The sequence below is a fragment of the Bufo gargarizans genome, chromosome 6, assembly GCF_014858855.1.
Source record: "Bufo gargarizans isolate SCDJY-AF-19 chromosome 6, ASM1485885v1, whole genome shotgun sequence".
Lineage (NCBI taxonomy): Eukaryota > Metazoa > Chordata > Amphibia > Anura > Bufonidae > Bufo > Bufo gargarizans.
In genome coordinates, this window is record NC_058085.1 from 288,775,096 (window position 1) to 288,797,325 (window position 22,230).

At 39.5% G+C, this 22,230-nt stretch overlaps 1 protein-coding gene and 1 long non-coding RNA gene across 6 annotated transcripts in view; one reads left to right on the top strand and one right to left on the bottom strand.

Annotated features, from left to right (window-relative positions):
- The window catches only part of TACC2 (transforming acidic coiled-coil containing protein 2), a 181,918-nt gene that overhangs the window by 54,765 nt on the left and 104,923 nt on the right, over nt 1–22,230 (bottom strand). The window lies entirely within an intron of this gene.
- Nucleotides 585–21,629, top strand: LOC122940316. Its single transcript, XR_006390264.1, has 4 exons — nt 585–1,026; nt 2,726–2,868; nt 13,886–14,026; nt 21,064–21,629. It is a non-coding gene; the product is annotated as an uncharacterized LOC122940316 (long non-coding RNA).

The window sequence follows — 22,230 nt, forward strand, 5'->3', positions numbered from 1 at the left end:
CGTTTTCTCATCTCGTTAGCCTCTCTCAGCTGTCATGTAGTTGCACTGATTGCATCCCTTTAAATCCCTTCCCATACTGCATCACTTTGCGGTTTATACAACTTCCTGGAGTGTGTGCATGCTGGATGCTACTACTGAGTCTTCTACAGATAAGTTTTGTTCATTCATTTGTGTTTTCCTGTTTGCTGGATCCCAGGTGACCCTGACTCCCTCCGTATCAAGTGTAGGGAGCCGGTGGTCGTGTCCCCTCACTATTATAGGGTGTTCAGGTGTTATACAGTCAAGGAACGAGGATATGCGATCATCTACCATTGAGATTTTTGCATAGGCTGAGCAGTTAGGGAGAGAGCCAGGTCTGTTGCAGGGCTTTCCCTTTGGTTCCTTAGTTTTGGATCCAGTCAGTCGGATCTTCATTTTGTGTCTTCTAGTTTTTTGTACACCTTCCGTGACACCTAGCTTCACCATTTCTTACAGCATGAAATCCCTGTCTGCCAACATGTTAAATGGGTTTTGAGGGAAAATCTTATTTAAAAAATGGTTAGAAACTGTTATACCTAACAAAGAAGCCTTACTCACCTCCATCGATCCTCCACCAATGCTGTTCTGATACTGCTATCCACTTCCTGTCCTGGTATGAAACACTGGAAATGCCAGAAAAAGTCAGTTCAGCCTGTCACAGACTGAGGTGGGTCACCACTAAAGCTAATGTTTGGCTGAGCAGGCTTTTCATGGGTCGTCAAACCAGCACAGGAAGTGGAGAGCAGCGGGGACCACAGCAGTGGTGGGGATCAGGGGAGATAAGTATAGCTTCTTTGTTATTTCTGACAGTTTATGATTTTTTTTTTTAAACTCCTTAAATGGAGTCTGTCACAAGGAAATTCACGTTCAGCCAAGCATTATATCTTGTGCAATCCATTGCTTCATTCTGGAGAAAAAGTACCTGCCCCTGTAAACCAAGAAGGAGAGGGAGAGTCCGGCAGAGAAAGTAAAAGGACCAAGGGTGCACAGAGTTACTAAGCAGTTAAGGTAAGCAGTTATGACATCACAAATTTGTTTCTGCCAGGCAGTTTGTTGAGACATCATTGGATGGGTTTCAATAGGATAATGTGACATCACAAGTGGGCTTCCGTCATGTAAGCTTCTGTGACATCACAAGTGGGCTTCAGTCAAGTAAGCTGAGGTGACATCAAATGTAGGTTTTAGTCAATGTAAGCTGTTGTGACATCACAAGTGGGTTTCAGTCGGTTAAGCTGCTATGACATAATAAGTGGAGTTCTCTCAGGTAAGCTGTTGTGACATCATAGTTGGGGTTCTGTTTGTAAGCCACTGTGACATCACAAGTGGGTTTCAGTCAGGTAAGGTATTGTGACATCAAAAGTCAGGTAAGATGCTGTGACCTCACAAGTGGGTTTCAGTTATGTAAGGCTCCTTTCACATCACCGTTTCTCTTTTCCGTTCTCCGGTTCCGTTAAGGAGCACGGGAGCGGAAAGGATGGATTCTGCAGATAACTGAGACCTAACTGAGCGTAACGGAGCCTTAAGATCCCATAGACTATAATGGGGTCCTCAACAGAGCTGGAGAACGGAAAGGAGGAACGGTGATGTGAAAGGAGGCTTACATAACTGAAACCCACTTGTGAGGTCACAACACAAGTGGGTTACAGTCAGGTAAGCTGTTGTGACATCACAAGTGGTTTATAGTCAGGTAAGCTGTTGTGACATCACAAGTGGGTTTCAGTCAGGTAAGCTGTTGTGACATCAAAAGTCAAGTAAGATGCTGTGACCTCACAAGTGGGTTTCAGTCAGGTAAGCTGTTGTGACATCACAGTCTGCGTGAGGTAAAGCGTCACAATTGAATTCCAGTCAGTAAAAATGGACTGTCAGCTTCTATGACATCAGAAATGAGTTTCAGTCAGGTTAGCTTCTGTATTATCACAAATATGTATTGGGTGGACATACCCTATGTACAATCAAGGAGCCCATACATGTGAGTTTTCACACATTGATGTCCACCAATGCTCTGGATGTAAATAAAGTTCAAAGGGAACCTGTCAGTAGATTCATGTTGTCCTAACAACAGTCAGCATCAAATACTGACAGGCTCCATATTGATTATGAAACCTAAGAATGAGTTTGGCAAAGGGAGAAGAGCCTGCTGACTCTGCTGGGTGGCTCTCTTCCAGCTTCTCTCTGCTCAATTTGGCTTGATTCACAGGTTTCTCTCTATATGCCCAACCCCAGGTGCATTTTTCCTTCCTTCTCAGAATGTCTACCCAATATCTAGACTGGATTAAAAAGGGGGAGGCATTTATCATTACGCTATCCCAATTCTAACATCAAAAAGTCACGTGGGCAGAAATAGCCAGCCCAACACATTTATTATAATCTACTCCGAGAAACTGGCGCAGATTATACCTGCAATCTATACCAGCCCCCCTGTTGTTGTAAATTTAAGTTCTGGCACACGGACCTACACAGGTGTGCCAAAATTATTGAGAGACCTGTTCCTCTTAATAATTGTGGCAGACCTGATGCCCATGGGGTATAGATTAAGACCAGCTCATGAAACGTTGTTCTCAATAAACGCCCCCCCCCCCCTCTATATTTTGCTTAATCTAATAAAGAAATGTAATATTTAAAGGGGTTGTCCAAGTTGGGTAAAATTGTCAAGGGCAGGGGAATACGATAAAAGAAGAATCATAAATGTATTCTCTTGCCATTCCAGCGTCAGTCTCTGTTTACTCGGTTTCATACCATATACCACTGAAGCCAGTGCATGGCTGCATCGGTCACATGGTTATGCAGGCACATCAGGGAATGATGGGGAGGAACATAGCAGCCACACTGTAACAGCAGGGGAATAAATGGGTAAGTAATACTTCTTTTATTTTTTTTGCCCAACAGACAACCCCTTTAGTTGTGGAACATCCCTTTTAAATGTTAAATAGCACAGGACAGTTCCTTTAAATATTGCTAGGATATGCCCCCATTGTCTTATAGCGGTGGGACCTACACCTATATTGAGAACGGAGTCCCGAAAGTGAAGGAGAGAGCACTGCGCATGCGCAGCCGCCCTCCATTCATTTCTATGGGGCCGCCGAAAATATCCTAGCGATATGTCCCCATTGTCTGTGATGGGAATGGTCATCGTTAAGGTGAATGTCTACCCTTGGATACCGTTTTAGTTTCTTTCAGTCTAAACAGTTTCTAAACTTTGTGCTGATAAATCTCTGAACGCTCCTTGTTAGTGCTCCCAGCTCCATGGAGATGTGTCCTTCCATAGCTTTCCTCCTGGTACGACACATCCTGAGATGAGTGGTGCAAGATGACTAGCTTTGGAACAAAACTCTTTTTGTGTTAGTTTTTTTCATTTGTTTTTTTTTTAAAACAGGTCATCTTGTGCCCCTTATCTCGGAAGAAACGTACCAAAGGACATATATTTTATTGTACTGTATCATATACTGTATTTATGATACTACAAATTCCCTACTCCGAGAGGCAGCTAATGGGATTCTGTCTGCATGAAGTCATCACTAGAGGGAGCACAGGAGGAACTGTGTACAGTTAGTTATACACATGGCATTCAATGATAAGGCAGTATACCGAAAGTGACTAATGTTTCTCTAGTGAGGACTAAAGCAGACAGAACATTATGCTTTAATGTCTCTGTAGGGGATTTGAAACTCTGCATCTGCAAAAAAAACAGGACTCCAACCAAATTTGGGGGATTTTGTTTAGTACAATAAAGAAACAACCCCAAAGATGAATATAATATAAAGAAGTTTGGACATACACACAGACGTAGCAGCAGGAGACAGGAAAAACACACCTGTTAGATAGGAACACAGACACCTGTTAGATAAAATATTCAAGATATAATCTTGGATAACACATTATTTTACCATTAATAAACGTACATTTAGAATACAAATTAAAGGGTATTCCTGTTTTAATTATTATATTTATTTAGAGAAAAGAATGTTAAAGAATTTTGTAATATACAGTACCTATATATCTACTTAAAATTCTGCTCACAGACCTTTATTATATCCATTCAGTAGCCTCTCCCTAAAGAAAGAAAAATGGTACGCCCCATTTTAATCCTGTAAAATGCATCCATAGGAGAGCTGGATAGGACTAAACATGGCGCTAGGCATGTGAGCCGTCATGTGACCCTTACAAGTATCACGAGACCTGGCTTTCAGTTAACTGACTGGTGGATAGTAGGGTATTAAACAGAAGAACATACGCAGTGGGCCATAGACACAATGGTCTGGACGGGACCTCATTGACTTCCACGGGAGAGTTTTCTCAGCATGCTCTGTGCCCTGTGCAGAGGTCATTGTACAAGGGAAGAATAGATAAGCTTTGACAATCACCTGCTGTGAATGCTGGATCCTGTCTTATCTATACACAGAGGTGATATCATTACAGGCAGAATTAGAATGACAGATAAGCTAGTAACTGCAGTAAAGTGATCTGCATAAACCAAGAAGTGGCACCAATTATTAGACATAGTGGCCAGGATTTTATCCTTTTTGTTTAAATATATGGAATACATGAAAAATCTAAAACATCATAAAAAATGCTCTAAAAATATGTTAAATATATAAAAGAAAGTGATTTAAACAGCAGGAAACATTGGGGGTGGGGGTGGGGGGGAAATTAAGTATAAAATGATATGATTTCATTATTGTATTTCCACTTTGTTGTCGGGTGATATTGAAATGGAAGATTGTTGATATCTACTTCTTTTTTGAAAAATAAAACATATAAAAAAATAAAACGGCAGGAAACATTCCCTTTATTATGACAACATCACCTAGAGACAGGTGGCCATTTTACAAAGCACCTAGAGACAGGCTGACACGTAAATAGACAAAGTCATGTATTTACTGTAATAACCACAATAACAATCATTATTCCAACACTAGTTCTATTTAATTACCACATGGATGTGTTCTGTGTGCCGGCCCAGCACATGTATTTCATCTAACACTGTTCCTTATTGAATGGCAGAAATTACATGATATGTAGGGTGTCACATGACTGATACCATATTTCAGTTAGGCCATGGACACATTACATAGGACTGATACATGGACTATACCATTCTACTGCATATAGAGGTCAACTGCCAGATATAAGGAAGGTATGTATGCAGAATTTTAAAAACAAGTATATTAGAAAATTGTATGATTTCCTATTATATAAATAAATGAGTACAAAAAACTGGATTAACCCTTTAAGCAGAGTCGGATTACACACCCTGAAGGGATAAAGCAGTCCCTTGCTTTGAATGAAAATGATAAAAGGCATGCCTGGAACAGCAGCTGGGATATCAAAGGAAAGGAAAACGGCCGGGAGGTGGGTGATGTGGGAGACAGAGAGTGCAATAAGAGACAGACTACGAACAATGTACGACAGCACATCATAGACATTGATCCAAAAAACGAATAGTTATTGAAACCTTGTCCAGTAAAAGTTATCGTCCCGTAAAGTATCGTACAAGAAACTGCTGTATAGGCTTTACTATCTGCAATTCATCAAGATCACTCCCAGAGTACAGGACAGCCATATGCAGGACTATAGTTTACATGTGCACAGTGGTCTATGTAAAGGAATGGGGGGGGGGGGGGGGGGGGGGCAAAGATAAAAATGAGGTTGCTTTCAGGGGCTGCCTAAACTTCTGCAACAGGTCCTTATATGTTCCAGGAGAGCCCTTTGCAGTTTCTTACAACTAATTACCCTGGAACAGGCCCCTCTATTATGTAATGATAATTCTGATGTGCCAATCCTTTATTATTCCTTTTAAAAGTCAAGAATTAATTACTTGCAGTCTGCAGTGAAGGTACATATGGGTGTTACCAGCTGGGAGTGTGTCCCTGCACAGCTTGGCTATCGCAGCAGTGATTGGCCACTGTCAGACTGTGAAAGGACACCCCCCCAACTGGTAAGCCCCCATCTGGACCTTTAATACAAACTGTTAGGGTACTTTCACACTTGCGTTGTTTGATTCCGGCAGGCAGTTCCATTGCCTGAACTGTATGCAAACGCATGTCATGTTTTCTGACTGATCAGGAATTTTTCAGACTGATCAGGATCCTGATCAGTCACATGTTGAGTTCAACGCATCATCCTTGTGGCCGAGCAGTCAAACCCTGATGGAGGCCAAGAGATTGATCGGCATGGGAGTTCTGTTAACCATATGCAGCTTATACTAAGGGAAGTGGTTGGAATAGCTTTTAAGTCTATAAAATTCTTGCAAATACATGCTATTCTGCTTTCAGCCTGAAAACGGTAAACACGTCAATGGGGACCGATTAGTCAGACAGAGGGAGGTATACGTTAGTATACTGCAAAAAGAGTGTCTGGACCAGCGTAGCAGGCTATAGAAGTCCATCCCGTCCAGTTCAGTTAAATATAGTACATTTACATTGGCCCGGAGTATGTGGTTAAACAGTAACCAAAAATGCAAGGTGAACATAGCCTTAATGGCCATGAATACCTCAGGGGCAATTATTTTATGATTGCATTTTAATCTTTTGGGGCAAAAAAATTAATAAAAAATTTCAATTGTGTTAAAAATGTTCTGCAGTTTTTGTCCTACAGGGCTGAGTTTCAAGGGCCTCTGTCAGCAAATTTGTACCTATGACACTGGCTGACCTGGTACATGTGCGCTTGGCAGCTGAAGGCATCTGTGTTGGTCCCATGTTCATATGTGTCCGCATTGCTGAGAAAAAGGATGTTTTAATATATGCAAATGAGCTTCTAAGAGCAACGGGGGCGTTGCCATTACACCTGGAGGCTTTGGTGTTTCTGAAACTTCTGCAGCCTCTGCACTTTGACAGGACCGGGCAGTGTAAACGTGAACACACCTGGTCCTGACTTCTCCTAAAGTCAATCAAAGTGCAGAAGGCATGGGAGTGGCAGAGAGGGCAGAATCTCTAGGAGTAACGGCAACGCCCCCGTTGCTCCTAGAGGCTCATTAAAAGTTCATTTTTCTCAGTAATGCAGGCACATCTGAACATGGGACCAACACATATGTCTTCAGCGGCCAAGCGCACATGTAACAGGTCAGCCAGTGTCATAGGTCCTTTCAGTCTATCTGAAGACGTTTTACACTTACAGTGCCTTGAAAAAGTATTTACCCCCTTTACTTTTTTCGTATTTTGGTGCCTCACAACCTGAAATTAACATGGATTGTTGGAGGATTTGCATCATTTAATTTGCAGAACATGCCCACAACTATGAATTTTTTATTTATTTTTTATTGTGAGGCAAACAACAAATAGGACAAAATAACAGAAAAAGTCAATGTGCATAACTATTCACCCCCCTAAAGTGAATACTTTGTAGAGCCACCTTTTGCGGCAATCACAGCTCCAAGTCGCCTTGGATAAGTCTCTATGAGCTTGCCACATCTTACCACTGGGATTTCTGCCCATTCCTCCTTGTAAAACTGCTCCAGCTTTATCTCTGTATTTAGCACCGTCCATCTTTCCCTCAACTCTGACCAGTTTCTCAGTCCCATCCCCACAGCATGATGCTGCCACCACCATGTTTTACTGTGAGTGTTCTTTGGGTGATATGATGGGTTGGGTTTGCGCCAGACATAGCGTTTTCTTTAATGGACATAAAGTTCAATTTTAGGCCTCATGCACACGACCGTTCCGTTTTTTGCGGTCCGCAAACCACGGATGCGCAAAGAAACGGAAGCCGCCCGTGTGCCTTCCGCAATTTGTGAAACGGAACAGGCGGCCCATTGTAGAAATGCCTATTTTGGTCTGCAAAACGGACAAGAATAGGACATGCTATATTTTTTTGCGGGGCCACGGAACAGAGCAATGGATGCGGACAGCACACGGAGTGCTGTCCGCATCTTTTGCGGCCCCATTGAAGTGAATTGGTCCACATCCGAGCCGCAAAAACTGCGGCTCGGATACGGACCACAACAACGGTCATGTGCATAAGGCCTTAGTCTCATCAAACCAGAGCACCTTCCTCCATACATTTTGGGAGTCTCCCACATACCTTTTTGCAAACTCACAATGTGCCTTTTTGTTTTTTGCTGAAAGTAATGGCTTTCTTCTGGCCACTCTGCCATAAAACCCAACTCTATGGAGCGTACGGCTTATTGTCGTCCTATGTACAGATACCCCAGTCTCTGCTGTAGAACTCTGCAGCTCCTCCAGGGTTACCTTAGGACCCTGTGCTGCCTCTCTGATTAATGCCCTCCTTGCCCGTTCCATGAGTTTTGGTGGGCGGCCGTCTCTTGGCAGGTTTGCTGTTGTGACATGTTCTTTCCATTTGGTTATGATAGATTTGATGGTGCTCCTGGGGATCATCAAAGATTTGGATATTTTTTTTATAACCTAACCCTGACTTGTACTTCTCAACAACATTGTCCCTTACTTGTTTGGAGAGTTCCTTGGTCTTCATGGCAGTGTTTGGTTGGTGATGCCTCTTGCTTAGGTGTTGCAGCCTCTGGGGCCTTTCAAAAAAGGTGTGTATATGTAATGACAGATCATGTGACACTTAGATTGCACACAGGTGGACATCATTTCACTAATGATGTGACTTCTGAAAGTAATTGGTTGCACCAGAGCTTTTTATGGGCTTCCTAACAAAGGGGGTTAATACATACGCACATGACAATTTTCTGTTTTCTATTTCTGAACAATATTTTTATTTATATATTTTTCTCATTTCATTTCACCAAGTTAGACTATTGTGTTCTGATCCATCACATAAGATTCAGATTAACAAAACATTGAACTTAAGGCTGTAATGTACCAATATACGAAAAAAGTAAAGGGGGTGAATACTTTTGCAAGGCACTGTAGTTATGCTGCTGTTCTCACGGCTTATCTCTAAACATCTGACAGCTCATAAACACTGGGTATAGCAAAATTCTTATCAAACCAAGTATAAGGCTAGGTCTACATGACGACATTTGTTATGCTACAAATGTTGCAGTGTAGTTGTGCCCTATGTGTCACGCGACTTATTGTCGAGCGACACATGTCGTCGTGTAGACCTAGCCTAAAACCAAATGGGTCTGCAGATACACTGAAACTTAACCCTGTAGGACAAAAACAGCTGAAAACGTTTAATAAAAACCAATTGAATAAAATATGATCATAAAATATTGCCCAAATAGGTGTTCATACTCTATGACAAATGTCTGTATCCAAAGCACAAATAACTGGTACCAAAAATACCTAAGGATTCGTGTGACATATCTGAGGATCAAACACCCAAATGCTAAAACTGGTTGGTAATGCATCTTCTCAGTCACATATGATATGGAAAATGGAAGATCATGAGAAGATCCCTAAATTTAGACCACACCGTAAAATAATACATGTAGAAATAATAAAAATTCTGCTATATGTGGCAACGTCACACAGGGGTAAACACTGCTGCCTGTGATGGAGCCATGTTTTATTCCACCGTCTGCACACGTTTCGTTCGCTTTGTGTTCACCCTATATTTGTATGGCTTTTGTTCTTTCTCCTCTGCTTCTCACTGCCTAAAATTGTGAATATGTTGGCAGATGCTAAAAAAATAAAATAAAAATCATAGATGTTAAAATTTTCACCCACTCCACATGCTAAAGGGGACGTATGCTGCCGTCCTTTGCCATGACCAGGCGACGATGAGACACATTCCTGAACATGACAGGAAGACTGCCTGATGTCCCTCAAAAGGCTAATTTTGGTTGAAAGGATTGTGAGGTAGAATAGCAGGGAGCGAGTTGTACTGGCACATAATGAACGTGGCAAAATAAATGAGGACACAGCAAAGCTTCAATGGCGCAATGCCGCCTGGGGCAGCTGCTTGATGCTTATTAGAGACATTTTCCATGGAGTCTTGCACTAAAACAGAATAGGTGTTTTCATGGACGAGAAATCATTTTGACAATGGACGTAAACAGCAGCTAAGCTAAGATTCACTGGGTAATAGATGGTGACAGGCACCAGTCGGTCTCAGGCGTAGCAGCTGTAGGTTTGTTTTTTTGGAAATTCTATAGAAGCCAGGGTTTAGGTCAACCAGAGGAAGTAATACAGTGAAATGTGGCAAACAGCGAGGAACATGACGTGAATCATTTATTCTAGACAGGAAAGCAGACAGGTGCTTAGAGCTGACCACTTAAGTTATAATGTCTATCTTCGTGTTGTTCTAGGTGTATGATGAAGGAAAGATCAGGTCTCTTGAGTAGAAATGCTTAATGTCTATCTTCGTGTAGTTCTAGGTCTATGATAAAGGAAAGATCATGTCTCTTGAGTAGAAATGCTTAATGTCTATCTTCGTGCAGTTCTAGGTCTATGATGAAGGAAAGATCAGGTCTCTTGAGTAGAAAATGGTTAATGTCTATCTTCATCTAGTTCTAGGTGTATGATGAAGGAAAGATCAGGTCTCTTGAGTAGAAAATGGTTAATGTCTATCTTCATCTAGTTCTAGGTGTATGATGAAGGAAACATCAGGTCTCTTGAGTTGAATATGGTTAATTTCTATCTTCGTGCAATGCTAGGTCTATGATGAAGGAAAGATTACATTTTTGGAGTAGAAAATGGTTATTACTAAGGTTATCTACCTTAGTAATAAAATTTGTATGTGTATGGTGTTATCTCAACAATATCTGACCCCACGTATCTAGGACGTGTTCACGTATGGTGTCCTACCATCAGACTTCTCATGGATAAGCATTTTGATCATTAATGCAGTCATATTATTTTTACGTTTTTGGACGATTTACACATTTTTTTTTTTATAGGGTCCGACTCCTGAGTTCATTACAGTCTCTGGGGACTAAGTGCAGCGCACAGGTTTGTCTTAGTCCAAGAGGATAACCAGCACCAGAGATGTCAAAGCATAGAGAAGCAAAGCAACAAGGATTTATGGATTAATGGTTATTGGGTGAAGGGTTAACGTAACAATACCTGATGAATGTCATATTTTGTAGGTAAAGGACAGGGTGGCATGTCACAAAGTGCAGAATGCACATGTATGATCAGGTGGGTCACATGAATCGTGATCTCGGGAATACCAATACTAAGGAAATGAACAGCTACTCACATATTTTCAGAGGGTTCACTTGCCAGGCTTGTGGCCTGTCCCTGCTGCAGTGCTGACTCAGTCCCTCCCATCCTCAGCAGGCTGCAGGTCGGCTCCCAGCCTCCTGCACTGCCCAAACAGCAGTGCCTGGCCCAGAGCAAGACAGGACCCTGCAGTGAGGAGCAAAGCAGAGACCTGCTGCCAGTCCTTGTATCCAGTCTTGGGGATGACAGCGGAGAACGACGTCAGTCAGTCCTTCGCCATCCACAGTCCAGTGTCGTGCAGCGCAAGGTTGATGCCACAAGAAAAGCAGGAATGGCACGTCTTGTTTACACAATGCAAACGGCCATAGTCATCCTCTTCACAGGACAGAATCCATTGCTGTCCTCCTTCCCTCTTCACCTCAGTCGCCGTGATTAGTGCGGTCAATCCCTCGAGCTCTCAGCACGTTCACTGGCTGAATGCAAATGGCTGTAGCACACCGGGTGATGATGCTTGCCTGCTCAGACAGCACAATGAAAAAGCAAGCAAGAATAGGGGGAGGGGAGACGGCAGGATCGTTACGCTCCTCAGGAAAAAGGAATATTGTGAGTCCTCATCCCCTGCAGACACATGAATTTCATGGAAAACGTCTCCTGTAGGGGAAGCAGGATGAGCAGTCGGTCTACGCGCGAAATACAGGAGCAAAGATGGGGAAAGCAATAGCAGCATCAGCAACGCAGGCGAGAGGAAAAAGGAGAGGAGGGGAGTAATGGCTTCTGTTTAACTCTTCCTTGTCCAAACTTTATAGCATTTGCTTTCGAACTGGATAAGAGATACGAAACCCACGAATGGGCTCTCAGATAGAAATCACATGTTTACCTTCAGTACCAATAAAAGCTCCATATCCCCTCAACCTGACAGAGAGCCTATACCTGACACAAGGCAGAATAGGTCTACACTGTTCACCGCAACATGAAGACCACCTGCCATCACATCAAGCCACTGAGCGCTTACGCAGGCCTATACGTCGCTTGCTGCCATGCACGGTGTATTCTGGCATCATCTGTCATGGCAATAAAGGGTCACTGACTATTCATTACACTTTTGAGACATATCAAAGGGATTTGGTCAGTGGGGGCTTATGTGTGGACACCCCACCGATCGAGGAGAGAGAAGTGCTTGCATATCACACTGTCTCTCCTCACTGCAGGAGATCGGGCCCATTGGCTTCCACTCCTGCACAGCTACTGTAGCAGAAAATGCTGAAAAAGTTAAAGGGTCAGTGAGTTTTCATAAAACTTTTGAAATGTCATAGTGACACATGAAAGGTTCTTATCGGCAGGGGGTCTGGTTGCTGAGATCCCGACGGATCTCTAGAATGAGGAGAGAGAAGCGCTCACTTACCCCGCTCTCTTCACTGCAGGAGAGGAAGCGAGATGGACTCGATAGAAAGTCTATGGGCCCGATTCTGTCTCCTGCAATGAGGCAAGAGAGCGCGATATGCGAGCTCTTCTCTCGCTTCTTTCTAGCTATCATGGGGGTCTCAGCACTCAGACCCCCACTGATCAAAACCTTTGATATGTTGCTATGACATTTCAAAAGTTTTATGAAAACTAAGGGGCACACTTATTAAGACCGGCGTTTTAGACACCGGTCTTAATAAACCCCTGTGCTGGCGGTGGATCCGCCGAAGTTAGAAAGCCTCTACATAACTTCAGCATATCCACCGTTGCTTCTAGATGTAAGACTGCTTCGCTGCTGTCTTACACATAGACCATCTTCTATGCCTGAAACAGGAGTAGAAAATGGAAAATGAGGTGGGCCTACCGGCCCATCCCTGCCCACGCCACGTCCACTTTTTTAGACCTGGTGTGAGCGGGGAGAAATCGCAGAAATACGCCTAAAATAGATGTATTTCAGCGTCATAAATGACCCGTTAAGAGACTCTTACTTTTCTGCTACAGAAGCTCTTCGGTGGGATCAGACCAAATGGGCTCATCTTTACTCCCCATGCACATGAATGAGTCTTGGCCACCAATAACCCTGTCGTGGGTTCTCCATCCTTGGACCGCTTTTGGTACGTGCTAACGTTGTGCACATCAGGAATACAGGATTCACCAGTAATATACGGCATAACTTTCAAGGCTATGTTATAAATGGACCTGGTCCTAAAAACGGATAAGTGAATAACGCCGTTGAATTGTGCGGTTCATTGTGCCATTCATTTTAAAAACGGAGGATAAATACAGTCGTGTGCATGAGCTCATGAACATTTTGTATTAAACCTCATCTAAAAGTTGCATAAACTTGACTTTCTAGACATCTACCTTCTAATGTCTTTGGGTCTTGCACTACTGACTGCGCAGTACTCTGCAGATTATTAGCGTTAGACTCTCCCAGTATAGAACCTATTAGCTTACATGATAAAAAATGACATACTATCTCCAGGTCGATAAAGGAGACGGTTACAATGCATGGAAAACTGATCTTGGCCGATGAAACTGTAACGGCACAAACAAAACAGAGAACAATATGGAGGCTTCTTCCCTTTCTTTGCAAAAAAAAAAAAAAAAAAAGCAGCTCAATATCACTTTCTCCCTCCTGCTGAGATAGTAGTATCTCTAATTCCCCGCTAACAACAGGACCATATGTCTCTCAGCACTGGTCACATAGCAGGTCACAGTGACTTCTGGCTTCATACGGCAGAAATAGAAATCTTATTATGAGCTGGAGAAGCTGAAATTCACAGAAAAAAGGGATTTCACAGAAATGAATATATTCTGCTTTAAATTTTACCTGTAATTTGGCAAAACATAAAAACATCACTGTATTTTTATTTCAGAAATGAATACCCTAGTTTATTCCAGGAAATCTGTCAGTAGATTGGAGACCACCAACCTGCTGATACTGCTTAAAAGGTCAGATGGAGTCAAATACAATCATCCCTCTGTTGCTGATCATACCCCAAGACTAAAGGAGAAATGTACGTTTTCATAACTCGGGTGTGCACTGCAAATAAACAGTGTTGCCTGGACATTTCGGAAACTGGCAAGTGTCCTGACTTTTTGGCTGTAAACCTTCCTTAAAGGGGTATTCTGGTTGGTTGAAGTTATCACCTATCAATAGAGTAGGGCATCACTATGAGATTGGTAGGGGTCCTAGCGCTGTACCCTGCGATCTCTGGATCTCCCATAGAAATTAATGGAGCAGCCACACACATCTGCAACCGGCTGCTCCGTTCTTTACAGGGAGGTACAGGGCCACCGTTCTCGTAAATGCGGGGGACCCAGTAGTAGGACCTCTTCTGATCTAATAGTAATCCCCTATCCTGTGGATAGAGGATAATGTCTAACAACTGGAATACTCCTTTAAAATAGTTGTCAGCAGGGGTGGGATTCAAATTTTTAACAACAGGCTCCCTACTCAACGGTGAACACGCGGAGTCACGACACATGTTTACATGTACATACACCATATATACACTACACACATACTGTATATACACTACACACATACACATAAATACACCATATATACACTACACACATACTGTATATACACTACACACACACACATAAATACACCATATATACACTACACACATACTGTATATACACTACACACATAAATACACCATATATACACTACACACATACTGTATATACACTACACACACATACACATAAATACACCATATATACACTACACACATACTGTATATACACTACACACACACACATAAATACACCATATATACACTACACACATACTGTATATACACTACACACATACACATAAATACACCATATATACACTACACACATACTGTATATACACTACACACACACACATAAATACACCATATATACACTACACACATACTGTATATACACTACACACATAAATACACCATATATACACTACACACATACTGTATATACACTACACACACATACACATAAATACACCATATATACACTACACACATACTGTATATACACTACACACACACACATAAATACACCATATATACACTACACACATACTGTATATACACTACACACATAAATACACCATATATACACTACACACATACTGTATATACACTACACACACACATAAATACACCATATATACACTACACACATACTGTATATACACTACACACATAAATACACCATATATACACTACACACATACTGTATATACACTACACACACATACACATAAATACACCATATATACACTACACACACATACTGTATATACACTACACACACATACACATAAATACACCATATATACACTACACACACATACTGTATATACACTACACACATACACATAAATACACCATATATACACTACACACATACTGTATATACACTACACACACATAAATACACCATATATACACTACACATGTACACATACTGTATATACACTACACACATAAATACACTACACATGTACACATATTGTATATACACTACACACATAAATACACCATATATACACTACACATGTACACATACTGTATATACACTACACACACATAAATACACCATATATACACTACACATGTACACATACTGTATATACACTACACACACATACACATAAATACACCATATATACACTACACATGTACACATACTGTATATACACTACACACATAAATACACCATATATACACTACACATGTACACATACTGTATATACACTACACACATAAATACACCATATATACACTACACATGTACACATACTGTATATACACTACACACACATACACATAAATACACCATATATACACTACACATGTACACATACTGTATATACACTACACACATAAATACACCATAAATACACTACACATGTACACATACTGTATATACACTACACACATAAATACACCATATATACACTACACATGTACACATACTGTATATACACTACACACATAAATACACCATAAATACACTACACATGTACACATACTGTATATACACTACACACATAAATACACCATATATACACTACACATGTACACATACTGTATATACACTACACACACATACACATAAATACACCATATATACACTACACATGTACACATACTGTATATACACTACACACATAAATACACCATATATACACTACACACACATACTGTATATACACTGCACACATACACATAAATACACCATATATACACTACACACATACTGTATATACACTACACACACATAAATACACCATATTTACACTACACATGTACACATACTGTATATACACTACACACATAAATACACTACACATGTACACATACTGTATATACACTACACACAAATACACCATATATACACTACACATGTACACATACTGTATATACACTACACACACATACACATAAATACACCATATATACACTACACATGTACACATACTGTATATACACTACACACATAAATACACCATATATACACTACACATGTACACATACTGTATATACACTACACACATAAATACACCATATATACACTACACATGTACACATACTGTATATACACTACACACATAAATACACCATAAATACACTACACATGTACACATACTGTATATACACATAAATACACCATATATACACTACACACATACTGTATATACACTACACACATGAATACACCATATTTACACTACACATGTACACATACTGTATATACACTACACACATAAATACACTACACATGTACACATACTGTATATACACCACACACATAAATACACCATATATACACTACACATGTACACATACTGTATATACACTACACACACATACACATAAATACACCATATATACACTACACATGTACACATACTGTATATACACTACACACATAAATACACCATATATACACTACACATGTACACATACTGTATATACACACATAAATACACCATATATACACTACACATGTACACATACTGTATATACACTACACACACATACACATAAATACACCATATATACACTACACATGTACACATACTGTATATACACTACACACATAAATACACCATAAATACACTACACATGTACACATACTGTATATACACATAAATACACCATATATACACTACACACATACTGTATATACACTACACACAAATAAATACACCATATATACACTACACATGTACACATACTGTATATACACTACACACATAAATACACCATAAATACACTACACATGTACACATACTGTATATACACTACACACATAAATACACCATATATACACTACACATGTACACATACTGTATATACACTACACACATAAATACACCATAAATACACTACACATGTACACATACTGTATATACACTACACACATAAATACACCATATATACACTACACATGTACACATACTGTATATACACTACACACACATACACATAAATACACCATATATACACTACACATGTACACATACTGTATATACACTACACACATAAATACACCATATATACACTACACACACATACTGTATATACACTACACACATAAATACACCATATATACACTACACACATAAATACACCATATATACACTACACACACATACTGTATATACACTACACACACATAAATACACCATATTTACACTACACATGTACACATACTGTATATACACTACACACATAATACACTACACATGTACACATACTGTATATACACTACACGCATAAATACACCATATATACACTACACATACTGTATATACACTACACACACATACACATAATACACCATATACACTACACATGTACACATACTGTATATACACTACACACATAAATACACCATATATACACTACACATGTACACATACTGTATATACACTACACACATAAATACACCATAAATACACTACACATGTACACATACTGTATATACACATAAATACACCATATATACACTACACACACATAAATACACCATATATACACTACACATGTACACATACTGTATATACACTACACACATAAATACACCATAAATACACTACACATGTACACATACTGTATATACACTACACACATAAATACACCATATATACACTACACATGTACACATACTGTATATACACTACACACATAAATACACCATAAATACACTACACATGTACACATACTGTATATACACTACACACATAAATACACCATATATACACTACACATGTACACATACTGTATATACACTACACACACATACACATAAATACACCATATATACACTACACATGTACACATACTGTATATACACTACACACATAAATACACCATATATACACTACACACACATACTGTATATACACTGCACACATACACATAAATACACCATATATACACTACACACATACTGTATATACACTACACACACATAAATACACCATATTTACACTACACATGTACACATACTGTATATACACTACACACATAAATACACTACACATGTACACATACTGTATATACACTACACACAAATACACCATATATACACTACACATGTACACATACTGTATATACACTACACACACATACACATAAATACACCATATATACACTACACATGTACACATACTGTATATACACTACACACATAAATACACCATATATACACTACACATGTACACATACTGTATATACACTACACACATAAATACACCATATATACACTACACATGTACACATACTGTATATACACTACACACATAAATACACCATAAATACACTACACATGTACACATACTGTATATACACATAAATACACCATATATACACTACACACATACTGTATATACACTACACACATGAATACACCATATTTACACTACACATGTACACATACTGTATATACACTACACACATAAATACACTACACATGTACACATACTGTATATACACCACACACATAAATACACCATATATACACTACACATGTACACATACTGTATATACACTACACACACATACACATAAATACACCATATATACACTACACATGTACACATACTGTATATACACTACACACATAAATACACCATATATACACTACACATGTACACATACTGTATATACACACATAAATACACCATATATACACTACACATGTACACATACTGTATATACACTACACACACATACACATAAATACACCATATATACACTACACATGTACACATACTGTATATACACTACACACATAAATACACCATAAATACACTACACATGTACACATACTGTATATACACATAAATACACCATATATACACTACACACATACTGTATATACACTACACACAAATAAATACACCATATATACACTACACATGTACACATACTGTATATACACTACACACATAAATACACCATAAATACACTACACATGTACACATACTGTATATACACTACACACATAAATACACCATATATACACTACACATGTACACATACTGTATATACACTACACACATAAATACACCATAAATACACTACACATGTACACATACTGTATATACACTACACACATAAATACACCATATATACACTACACATGTACACATACTGTATATACACTACACACACATACACATAAATACACCATATATACACTACACATGTACACATACTGTATATACACTACACACATAAATACACCATATATACACTACACACACATACTGTATATACACTACACACATAAATACACCATATATACACTACACACATAAATACACCATATATACACTACACACACATACTGTATATACACTACACACACATAAATACACCATATTTACACTACACATGTACACATACTGTATATACACTACACACATAAATACACTACACATGTACACATACTGTATATACACTACACGCATAAATACACCATATATACACTACACATACTGTATATACACTACACACACATACACATAAATACACCATATATACACTACACATGTACACATACTGTATATACACTACACACATAAATACACCATATATACACTACACATGTACACATACTGTATATACACTACACACATAAATACACCATAAATACACTACACATGTACACATACTGTATATACACATAAATACACCATATATACACTACACACACATAAATACACCATATATACACTACACATGTACACATACTGTATATACACTACACACATAAATACACCATAAATACACTACACATGTACACATACTGTATATACACTACACACATAAATACACCATATATACACTACACATGTACACATACTGTATATACACTACACACATAAATACACCATAAATACACTACACATGTACACATACTGTATATACACTACACACATAAATACACCATATATACACTACACATGTACACATACTGTATATACACTACACACATAAATACACCATATATACACTACACATGTACACATACTGTATATACACTACACACATAAATACACCATAAATACACTACACATGTACACATACTGTATATACACTACACACATAAATACACCATATATACACTACACATGTACACATACTGTATATACACTACACACATAAATACACCATAAATACACTACACATGTACACATACTGTATATACACTACACACATAAATACACCATATATACACTACACATGTACACATACTGTATATACACATAAATACACCATATATACACTACACACACATAGCACCCGAATCTGGAGAACCTGAGGGAACTGGCGGAATCCCATGCCTGGTTGTCGGGCTTTATATTAGATATAGTGTTGATCGTGAATATTCGAATAGCAAATTTTTATTGCGAATATCGCCACTTCGAGAATTCGCGAATAGTTAGAATATAGTGCTATACTGTATATTCGTTATATTGAATATTCTGCATTTTTTTCCCATCTGAACACGATTCCTCTCTGCTTCTTGCTTGTAGGCCAATGAGAAGGAAGCAATGTCAAGATCACAACAATACTTAGGCCTGAAGCCTATCAGAGGCCAGTGCAGTCGGAGCGATGACGTCATCGTACTATCTTCTAAGCACCTCTTATAATGTCATCTGATATAAGTTACATTATGTCCTCCAGAAATATACATAAAAAAATATGTTAAATGTAATGGTTCATGTATTTATCCTGGTTATCAGCAGGTGGCAACATCATTGGCAGAGATAGTTTTAATGTTATGGCACTTCAGAGTGGAACATTCCTGTTCTATTCTGCCCCCCTTCTGGAGAGAGGTGGGCGAGTCCCTCTTTCTGCAGCAGGGGAGGGAAGAAACAGAACTAGATATAGTTTACCCCCTGTTGGGGAAAGGAGGGTTTCGAGTGGTACTCTCTCCTTAGGGAAGAAAGTAGGGGCAAGTCTCCGCAAGAGATGTGGCCATATACCCAGTCTGAGCACCTTCAGCTCTGCTGGATGAAGAAGCAGAAACTACAGCCAAACTCCAGAGTTCCAGGAAGAAAGCATCCCCTGAGAATCCATCTGTGAGATGAGTCAAGAGTCCTAGGAGAAGCCTATCCCTCCTCAGCTAGTCTGTCCCCACACAGCAGAAGCTACAGATAGGTGCAGAAGCTAATCCTGCCACAGTTACAGAGCTACCAAGCAGACGTTTAGCCTGCAAGCTCCACATTTAAAGCAGAAGTACTCATTCCTGCCAATCATTGCCCAAACCTGCTGGGACCAAGAGACCAAAGCTGTATACTGTTTGGATGCAAGTTATTTCAAATAAAGCAATGTTTGAACTTTATCTAAAGGTCTGGACATCATGTATTCTGCAAAGTTCCTCTATTACTCCTACTATCACTACACTCAAATTTATTGCAAGTGAGCCAGGAGTCCGGCCGTACCCAGGTAGGAGACACCGTGACCTAGCAAGGCACACATCGTGCTTGCTTTTCTGTGTAGGAGTAGCGCACAGGCTGATTCCGGGGCCTACACCACTCCTCCTACACAGCCCAACAGAGGGATGTCTGACCACATAGTCCATGCTGCGGAGCTCCGGCAGCTGAATGGTGAAGAGGGGAGAGGACGGCATTACAGGCAACTGTCTCTACATCATTATGGATGCAGAGACAGCTGAGAGCGGGACATACCTCAGCCGT